This window comes from Citrus clementina, unplaced genomic scaffold (assembly GCF_000493195.1).
Source record: "Citrus clementina cultivar Clemenules unplaced genomic scaffold, Citrus_clementina_v1.0 scaffold_5, whole genome shotgun sequence".
In the NCBI taxonomy this organism is placed as follows: domain Eukaryota; kingdom Viridiplantae; phylum Streptophyta; class Magnoliopsida; order Sapindales; family Rutaceae; genus Citrus; species Citrus x clementina.
Window position 1 is genome coordinate 19625177 of NW_006262201.1, and position 10447 is coordinate 19635623.

The 10447-nt window shown below is 32.9% G+C and overlaps 1 long non-coding RNA gene across 1 annotated transcript; it reads right to left on the reverse strand.

Moving 5' to 3' along the window:
* Positions 1–7922: 7922 nt before the first annotated feature.
* LOC112097686 lies at positions 7923–9910 on the reverse strand. The gene is made up of 3 exons (XR_002905183.1): positions 9309–9910; positions 8969–9032; positions 7923–8235 (listed from the first exon to the last, which is right to left on the reverse strand). It is a non-coding gene; the product is annotated as an uncharacterized LOC112097686 (long non-coding RNA).
* Positions 9911–10447: the final 537 nt, after the last annotated feature.

A 10447-nucleotide genomic window follows, 5' to 3' on the forward strand; every position in this document is an offset into this window, starting at 1 on the left:
TTGCCATAAATAATAAAAAAGATATAGATTAAAGTGAAGAATTAGTTATTGAACAACCAACTTCAAATGAATTAAATAATAAATGAAATAAACAACATTGAAGATGATAACAACAAAAATACCAACAAACTTGATATGGAAATTTTTTTTGCTCTAAATAATGTTATAATCCGGGAAGAGGGAAAAATGTCGGTACAAAGTTAAGAGATCTTTTAGTAGAAAAAGGCCCAATTAGAGAGAATAATATAACTTTCCCAAAAGAGGAAAGTTCTAGGCATTTCTCTACTGGATTTTATGTTAAAATCTTATCAAATGGAGAAAAACATGACAGAAAATGGTTAATATATTCAAAAGATTTTGACAAAGTATATTGTTTTTGTTGCAAATTATTCAATACAAATTGTAGGAAAAATCAGCTTAATGATAAAGGAACAAGAGATTGGAAAAATCTTATTTCTAAACTTAGAAGTCATGAAAAGACCAATGAGCGAATAATTAATATGAATGCATGGGTTGATTTAGAAGTAAGACTATCGAAAAGAAAAACAATTGATAAAGATGTTCAAGAACGAAATTGACATGGAAAAAGAACATTGGAAAAAAGTACTAATAATAATTATTGCTATTGTAAAGAATCTTGCCATTTTTTGCAATTTTTGTTGTTGTTGTGATTGAGAAATATTCTTAATTTTTGAGGAGTGCCAACTATTCTACTACTCAAGGGGACGTCTAATGAGTTTTTTTTTATATTCTTACTTCTAGTTTATTACTCCTCATTGTGGTTGTCTAGACACGTAAAATCAACTCATAATTTAGTTAGTCTATTGACCTTTTTAATCTTCTAGTTTATTACTCATTTTTCTAGCTATCTAGACATACAAAATCAACTTGTAATTTGGTTATCATTTGTGCAAATTTGTGTTGTAGTGATAGCGAGATGTTTCTTGCTTTTGTGGAATAACTGGGACTGTGCTAAATGGGGGGTCTCTAATTTTGTTTTTTGTTTTGCCAAATCTTGTTGCAGTAATGGCAGCGAGTTTCAAAAATTTGAGGAATATGAAGGCTATTTCACTTGAGGGATTTGATTGTTTTTGTCTCTTATCTCACTTCTCATTTCTATCTATGTTACATAAGCACATAAATTTCAGATAGTATATTAGTCTTCCCCCTCCCCCCCTTTTTTTCTTACCCCAATTTTGATATGAAATCCCACAATGAAACTTTGAAAAACATCTAAAGTCTTTGCAATGCCAAAATGTCCCATTAAACCTCCTCCATGAGCTTCACGCACAAACAATTCACACAAAGAACTATTAGGCACACACAATTTATTTTCTCTAAATAAGAACCCATCATGCCTATAGAACTTACCGAATGAAACTTTCTCACAAGCATTAAACACATTAGCAAAATTAGGATCATTAACATATAATTCCAGCACACTAACAAAGAAAAGAAATTAAGAGAACACAAAGAATGAAAAGGAAATTGAAGAAAGGAAAGCAAGCAAACGAAGCAACACAATTGATATTGTGTGTAAACAATGTCAAGGAAAATGAATAACTAAAATTCAATTTGATGAAACTAGAAATACTTGAATCCTTTTGTGATCTTTTTTTTTGTACGTTTTTTTTCTCTTCTTTTTTTTGATAATCAAAATAAATAAGACATTCAAACCTGATTAGAAACTAGCTCTGATACCAAATGATACAAATGTCCCACAATGAAACTTTGAAACTCACACTTAAATTGTAGTTTCAACTTTCCAAGAAAGTTCTAAACAGATTTATGACAAACAAAACCTTGACCCAATGCTTAAGAAAAGCATGAACCAAAGGTATAGAGAATGATATTGACGCCACACTCAAGAAATAGAATGGTAAGATGTATAGATCATGATTTGGGGAGTATCAAACTAAAAATTCCTTCTTTTCAAGGTAAAAATGATCCGGAAGTTTATTTGGAGTGGGAAAAAAAGGTGGAGCTAGTATTTGATTGCCACAACTACTCTGAGGAGAAAAAGGTAAAACTAGCTGCTGTTGAATTTACTGATTATGCTATTATTTGGTGGGAAATCGTGGAAGGCCTATAAACACTTGGGAGGAGATGAAGGCCATCATGAGGAGGGGATTTGTTCCTAGTCATTATTATAGGGAGCTGCACCAAAAGCTTTAAAGTCTTACACAAGGTTCCACGAAATCCCACAATGAAACTTTGAAACTCACACTTAAATTGTAGTTTCAACTTTCAAAGAAAGTTTTAAACAGATTTATAACCAACAAAACCTTGACCCAATGCTTAAGAAAGGCATGAACCAAAGGTATAGAGAATGATATTGACGCCACACTCAAGAAATAGATCAGAAGGTGAGTGATAAGTCTAAATTTGGAACGCCACAAGAATGCAAATTCTTGATAAGTTCACTAGTTTTCAAAACAACCAAAGAAAGAATAATCTTTCAAATTCAAATAATATTAATCTCTTAATTATCATACATAGCAAGGTTGCTGAGTTTAAATAAGCTAAAAGAAACCCAAGATCCTAAAAATACAAATGGAAATATTGGAACAACCCTCCAAGTATAGGTTTGTCAAAGGGTGCTTTAAAAGCCTTCACCAACCCACTATTATTAATGATAGACGTACCTAACACATTGATAAACTTGACACAAAACAAATAAATGAAGTTGAATAATCAAAGGAGTCGTTTGAATTCCTAAGCCTAAACAAGCTGTAATAAATTGATCATAACTCCTTTTAGAGAACTCCAACTCCAGCTCTGTAAAATACATTGGAAAGCTAACGTAATTATCTTTCCAACAGTATATAGCTTGCACATTAATTCTAGCTCAATCAATACCAGATTTATTCCGAATTGGCCTTTTCTGCATTTGATTCAAATTGTGTATTTGGCTGCCTAATAGCTTGAATAATGCCCACAATGCCTTGTCTTCTCTCCAAGCCAAATTTATGATGTCTTGCATCTTGAATTGCATTTTCAATCCATATTTTCTCAATTAATCCATTTAATGTAGCTTGCATCTTTTTGGCTCTAGCTCTTGTAATTGGGCCTCCATGAATGTGTAAAGGATCACTTGAAGCTTTAATGGCATTCCCTTGATGGTTCTCATCAAATTTTTTTATGCTGTAGTTGTGTAAATGTTCTTCTGTTTTTAAGGGAATTTTGGAACACATTGAACTTTTTAATTCTTATTTGTTATTTCTTTCTCCTAAAGGTTCAAATTATAATTTGCTTTTCTATTTGGAAATCTATGCCTCAGGGACAACATTTCTATGTTTTTGTGGATTATTGGACTATGCTACTAAATAGATTTTTATTCTTTTCTTAGACACGTAAAATCAACTTGTAGTTTGGTCAGTCTATTGAGCTTTTAAATCTTCTAGGTTATTACTCCTCTTTCTAGCTGTGTAGACACATAAAATCAACTTGCAATTTGGTTATCATTTGTGTAAATTTATGTTGCAGTGATAGTAAGATGTTTCTTACTTTTGTTGAATAACTGGGACTTTGTTGAATGGGGGTCTCTAACTTTGTTTTTCGTTTTGACAAATTTTGTTGCAATGATGGCAGCGTGTTTGAAATTTTTGAGAAATGTGAAGGCTATTCTCTTGAGGGATTTGAGTATTTTTGTTTCTTATCTCACGTCTCATTTCTATCTATATTACATAGGCACATGAAGTTCAATAGTCTTCTCTTTTTTCCCCAATTTTTTGTGTTGTTATTGTGGAAATGTTTCTATGTTTTTAAAGGAATTTTGGAACATGTTACACTGGTATATATTGAACTTTCTAGTTCTTATTTATTATTTCTAGCTCCTGCTTATGTCTATCTATCCTAAAGGTTCGAATTATATATAATTTGCTTTTCTATTTGGAAATCTATGCTGTAGGTACAACATTTCTATTTTTTTAATGGATTATTGGGACTATGCTACTAAATAGATTTTTATTCTTTTCCTAGTTTATTACTTTCTTTGGCTGCCTGAATGCATGAAGTACATTTTGTAACTAGGTCTTTCATTTTTGAAAAGTTCATGTTGCAATTTGTTGAAATTAAAGTTGTAATGTCAAATTATAGTAGATGTTGTTAACAGTTGTAGTGTGCATGTTATGCATTCGATAACGTTGAGTATTTTGATTGATTTTGAATAGATTGGTTTGCTGGGTTTGGGTTGGAATATTATTGGGTATAAGGCTGGAATTATTGTGATGTTGGAAGATGGTGGGTATGTGGCTGGAATTATAGTGGGTTGGAGTGTTTTGGGTACATGGCTATTAGAGTATTGCCGCTGGAAGAGGGTATTGCTACTGGAAGTCTTGCTGTTGGAATATTTTCATTAATCTTTGAAAGTTTTGTTGGGTAACTTGGCTTAGTGGCTGGAATTTGAAGTTTTCTTGAAGTTGAATTGGAATTTAACTATTTTTTTTTATATTTTAGTTTGGTCCTTTTTAATTTGGGATGTTTTATTATCTATTGGTGGTGATGACATTGGATACTAAATGTATTTATTTTGAAATTAATTTGTTGAATTTAATGGATGTTAATTAATATTAATTGTTTTTAGTTTTTTTATTATATAAATTTTTATTAATTAATTAAATTTGTAAACAGGAATTCACAAATAAATTGTAATCATAACATATATATATATATATATATATATTTAAAATATAACTTTATGACGAGAAATACCCATCATAAAGTCTGTTATAAAACATTTTCCCAAAATTGAATAATAAATTTACAAATGACAATTTAATTTCCCCTAAAAAATTTAAAAAAATGGCGTGAAACTTTAAATAAATTTAAATTTTTTTATATCAAAATATTGTGTGACGGACATATGACTGTGAAATAACATTGCGAATTCATGACAAAAAATATTCTATCATAAATTAATGACAATGACATAGATGACGAATGAATTGTTTGTTATGCACCTCTTTTTATGATAGTTATTTTCCGTCATCTATTACTTGTTTTCTTGTAGTGCACTTAATTATACAATATAATTCAAGAAGGAATTATCCCTATATGCTTATGTGGGGATTAGAATATTCTAAGGGCGGCAGCCCTAACCATTCGGCCTTTACTGATATTATTGAAACCTCAATTACTTATATCTACCTATTAGTTATTAGCTCACGCCCGTTACTTTTCATGTCTTGGGGATGTCGATACATGGGGTAAAGTAGAGTTTGATGTCTTCTTATAGTAGAGAAGTTTATAACTTTCAGTGGATTATTTTGTTATAGTTTGGAATCCTCTAAGAAGTCTTCACTTTTAAAAATAGATATTTTCTACTTGCATTTATTGTATTCATATGCTGTATTAGAATTTGCTTTAAATTTGCAGTAAATAGGCGCTTTAGTCAAATTTCTCATTGTAGTGTTGTGGTTGTTGTTTTTTCCTACCTCATAGTATTGTAATAGTTAAAATATTCTTAATTCTCACGTGCCCCAAGGGTCGGGGTCGTCACACGTAGTGGAGTTGTCATTAATTTAGTTGTCTTCTCTTTATTTTTGATAAATGTATAATTTTTGTTTTTCAGCATTTACAATAGCACAATCCAATATACAATACCTTGTGTCTTTAACTTTTTATAATAAAATTTAACATGCTTGTTTTAGAATAATTTTCCTACTAAAAAGGAATTCAAATCAAAATCCAAAGACAAGAAAACCTCATTAAATTAGAAGAGTAGAATAAATTCCAGAATTCTTTTATTCACATTTTTTCCAGGAAGAACATTTTATAAGACTCTTGGATCCATGAATTCAGAGTATCTTACTTTCACACAATTTATAGGGTTCAAAACGCAATCTATATTTCACGATCAAGTGTGTAGTATTGTTTGTACTAGTGATCCTTATATACCATCTTAACAATCAACATATGGTCAAAAGAGAAAATCTCTATTTTGCAGGGCTTCTTGTAAGAACACTAATCTTTGGTTAAAGCCACCACTTAAAATTCAGGAACATTCATGTTGTATCACCAAAAATCAATTATTTAAATATGCAGAGGCATACATGAATCCATTGTGCTTAATTTGTTTGTAGAGATGTTGTGGTTTGTCTTCTAAATCAACACATTCTCCTAATGAATTCTTTAATTTCCTTTATGCACTATCTTTGATGACGGGATGTCAAAAAGAATAGAATGATACGTGTGACTTGGGTACTATAATAATTTACTTAGATAACTTTTTCTGTTATCTTTAGATATTCTTATTTCAGCCCATCATAGAAATAGCAATTACCCTTAAGTCTCTATATATTAATGGCCCCCACCCTATAAGATATATTGAAGTCCAAATTATTGAAAATCTTAATAGATCAGTTTTAATTGGGCTTAGCTTTATACGACAATACGTAACACATGATTATTCATATATAAATCCAAAGTTAGATGAAGGATCCAACAAAATTGGATTAAAGATCCAACAATTCTTCCTATACTTATGAATTCTATTGGACCCAAAATTGTTACATTGCAAGAAATTTCAATTTTGGGTCTTCTAGTATCAATAGGTTGATTGTTTCGCTCTTGTATCTTCCAAAAGAAAAAAAAAAATCCTCTAAAACCCTTTTCCTGGATTTGGAAGAGAGTACTTGGGTTCTCCCAATAACTAAAAAGTTTATCATACTTGAATCTAATTGGTTCGCGGTGGTGGAGGAATTAGCTTGGAAAAAAAAGGGGATTCTAGTTGTAAGATATGTAATGAAACTGATTGCTGAAATAGAGATAAAGATCTCAAATATCTTTTGTATATCATATGGGTGATCCGATTGCAAGGACCATGATTGGGAATTGTTGATAGTCTTTGTCAAGTAATAGGTGAAACATAATCAACTTGAATTCGAGACATTTATTTGAAATCTTAATGATAAATTGGATTTGTTATCTCATATTTACTTTTCGTGAAAAAATACCAATTTTCCTCAAACAACAAGGGGCTGGGTCAACTATTCAATCAAATGACATTGAGCATTTTTTCCACCTCTTCTTGAGAAACAAGTGGGTTATTTCTTTGCAAAATAGTGCTCAATTTCATATGTGGCAATTTCGCAAAGATCTCTTCCTTAGTTAGGAGAAGAATCCACAAGAATTGAATTTTTTAAGGAACATAGCGAGAGAGAATTGGATTTGGTTAGACAATGTGTGGTTGGTAAACAAGGATCAATTTTTTTACCAAGGTACAAAATGTATAGTCAAATATTCAATATGATTCCACAAGATTAAGTTTCATTCAAGTAACAGATTCTAGCCATTTGAAAGAATCTTCTAATCAATCTAGATATCATTTTGATTCCGTAATTAGGAATGAGGATCTAGAATATCACACATTGATCAATCAATGTCCTAGCTATTCAAAGAACATAAAAGGTAGATGAATACGCATATACTTTTGGAAGATATTGAAGAATTTCTTGGGAATCCTACAAGATCCATTCATTCTTCTTCCTCTAACTGATGGTCATAATTTCATCTGGGTTTGAATCCTACTGAGAGTCCATTTGAGACTAGAAATTGCTGAAGAAAGAAGTGGATGTTTCTTTTGTCCCTTCCAGGCAATTAGAGAAAAAATGTTAATATATCCAAGATAATTATGTATTTACAAAATATCATCTCAATTCATCCTATTTCATTAGATCTGGGATGTGATATGGTTTCGAAGGATGAACTGGATATCGATAGTTCCAATAAAATTTCATTCTTGGACAAAAATCTATTTTTTGATTTGTTTCATCTATTTCATGACTAAAACAGAGGGGATCCATGTTATGTCATGATTTTGTTCAAGAAATGGCAAATCTATTTACTCTATCAATAACCAAGTTAGATTTGGTGTATCATAAGGGATTTATCTTTTCTATTTATGAAACGACCCGCCCCGAAACCCCCCAGGCGAGTCTATCTAGTTACATCAAAACAGACTTAAAAATAATATTATACGTAAAGAATCTGCTGAAAAATTCGACAGAGTCTCCTTTATATATATAACACTCCCAAAGTACAAATATGAATATACAACAAACTCCAGTGCTCAACATACTCAACCAAAAATACTGAGTTATATAATATACAACCCCAAAAGAACAAGATGACCAAGATGTCCCAACAAAAACATTTATATACTCTAGCACCATCACGTGGCCAAGACTCAAAATATATACAGTCGCTGGGTCGGTCTGGTGTACCTGCAACCTCCTGGTGAGGGGGGGAAAATATAATAAAAACGGGGTGAGTTTAAAACTCAGTGAGATCAGTGAGTGGATAGTAGGTTTGAAAATTAATCTTTACTTTAAAAGAAATAAGCATATCCAAACACGGTTTCATTAAACCATAAGTGAGAAATCAGAAATAAATCATTAAATATTTAAATCAGATTACCAACCATAGAAATCATATCACCAAATCATATCGATTTCACAAATCTGAAAATCATATCTCATCATATCTCTGCATGCATAATCTAGTCCCCAAAGGACAAAAGCGCCCAAGCACACGGCCCAAAGCCTCTATGTGTACTCAGACGGGCCCCAAAGGCCTCCTTACAATCAGAGCGCGCACCTCCCTTATTACCCCTCAGTTTGGCGGGCCTCCCTTATTACCCCTCATCTATATCACTGTACTCATATTCACATACCTCTTTACCACATTTTAAATCATACCACATTTGAATCCACTTTTCTTATACCTCTTTACCACATTTTAAATCATACCACATTTGAATCCACTTTTCTTAACTTTCAAATAATATCACACTTTATTCAAAATCGATACGCAAAATTATTAACCAAACATTTTCATATAATATCAACAAGTGAATAAAATCCATTTCGAGAAATCATTAAATCAGCACATTTAAAAATACTTATTCCGCAACCATGCTTTACTATCATAATTAACTCTAAAAATAAGTTTCGTATATTCCACTCACAGTGACGGTGTTCACAGTCGGTTATCGTCTACGTCCGCGGACCGGTTCTCGCTCGCGGATCCTCCTAAATCAAGGAAACGACATAATTATTCTCCGTAAATCGGAATTCCGACTAAATATATGCAATAACTCGAAACGAACATTTATCCATAATTAACAACTCCCGTGACGATAAAATTACTAAAATGCCCTTGAGTCCGTAAATCATTAACATGCTCCGAAATCATAAATCACCGAATTATCCTCGAAATCGTAATTACACCCAATTCACAATTCTATGCATTACTAAAATATCCACAGGCTCAGAAATGACAAAATTGCCCTCATAGTGTGAAATTACCAAAATGCCCTTGCCGGTCAACGGTCACCGGAATTTGGTCAACGCTGGCCAGGAAGCTCAAATCTTAAAGTGCCAATCACGCTGAGTTCAATGGTACCGGCGGTGAGCTCCAACGCGCGGCAACGACGCCGGAATCTAGCTCGACAGCCGTGAGTTCCAACAATCGACCGGCAGCAAAACGACGACTCTCGGTGCCTATGAATGGTCGGAAATGGAAGAGGGAGTCATGAGGAACAAAATCCAACCGGTGGTGTCACTCAAAACCGGCGAAAATCTCGGCGGAGTAAAGTGAAGCAGTCGCGGGTTTCAAGCTTCGATCGCCGGCGTTCCGGTTCGTTTTCGGCAGTGAGGATGGCAGGGGAACGACGGTCGGCTTCTAAGCTTCAGATCGGTACCAAGCTCGGCCAAAACGGTGGTCGGAAACGTGAAATCCGTCCGGGTTAAAGTCGCGGGTCGGGTCGGATCCGGCGGGTCAAGATCGGGTAAGTTGGCAGCTTCTCTCTCTCTGTTTTGCACGTGCATGTGTTTTTCCTCTGTTTCCAACATATTCCTTTGCTTATAAACTCTTTCACCGCCTCATGCCATTTTACATTCACAGGTATTACAATTTATTCCTACTGACCGGAGCAAAAATAATTCTTAAATGAGGTACTCAAATCTAGAAATGAATAGAAAAAGAAATCTTTATTGGTTCTACCTCCAATTTTAATGAGAAGAGTGAATTTTTTTTATCGAAGGATAAAAAAAAAAAAGAATCTGAATCTCCCACCGGAATGATTTGGAAGATCCAAAACAAAAAATAGTAGTGTTTACTAGGAACAACATTCTATTGAAGATGGGAATCAAAATCTAGAAAATATAAACTCTTTACAAATATGCTACATATATAACTAAACCCCTCTATTTTTATAAACAAAGTATTATTCTGATTCTTCGAGGTGATGAATACCGATCGAAGATTATTCAATGACCCACTTGTCACGGCTACTAGCCTCCCCATGGATCCCAGGATGAATTACAGAAGAAATTTAATAAGGCCCCACGTTGAATGAGTTGTATAAATTGTTTTCTTTATTAATTAGAGCTGGAGGGAATAGTAGCCGCAACAGAAACCCTAAATTTATGGTCAGAAGCAATTG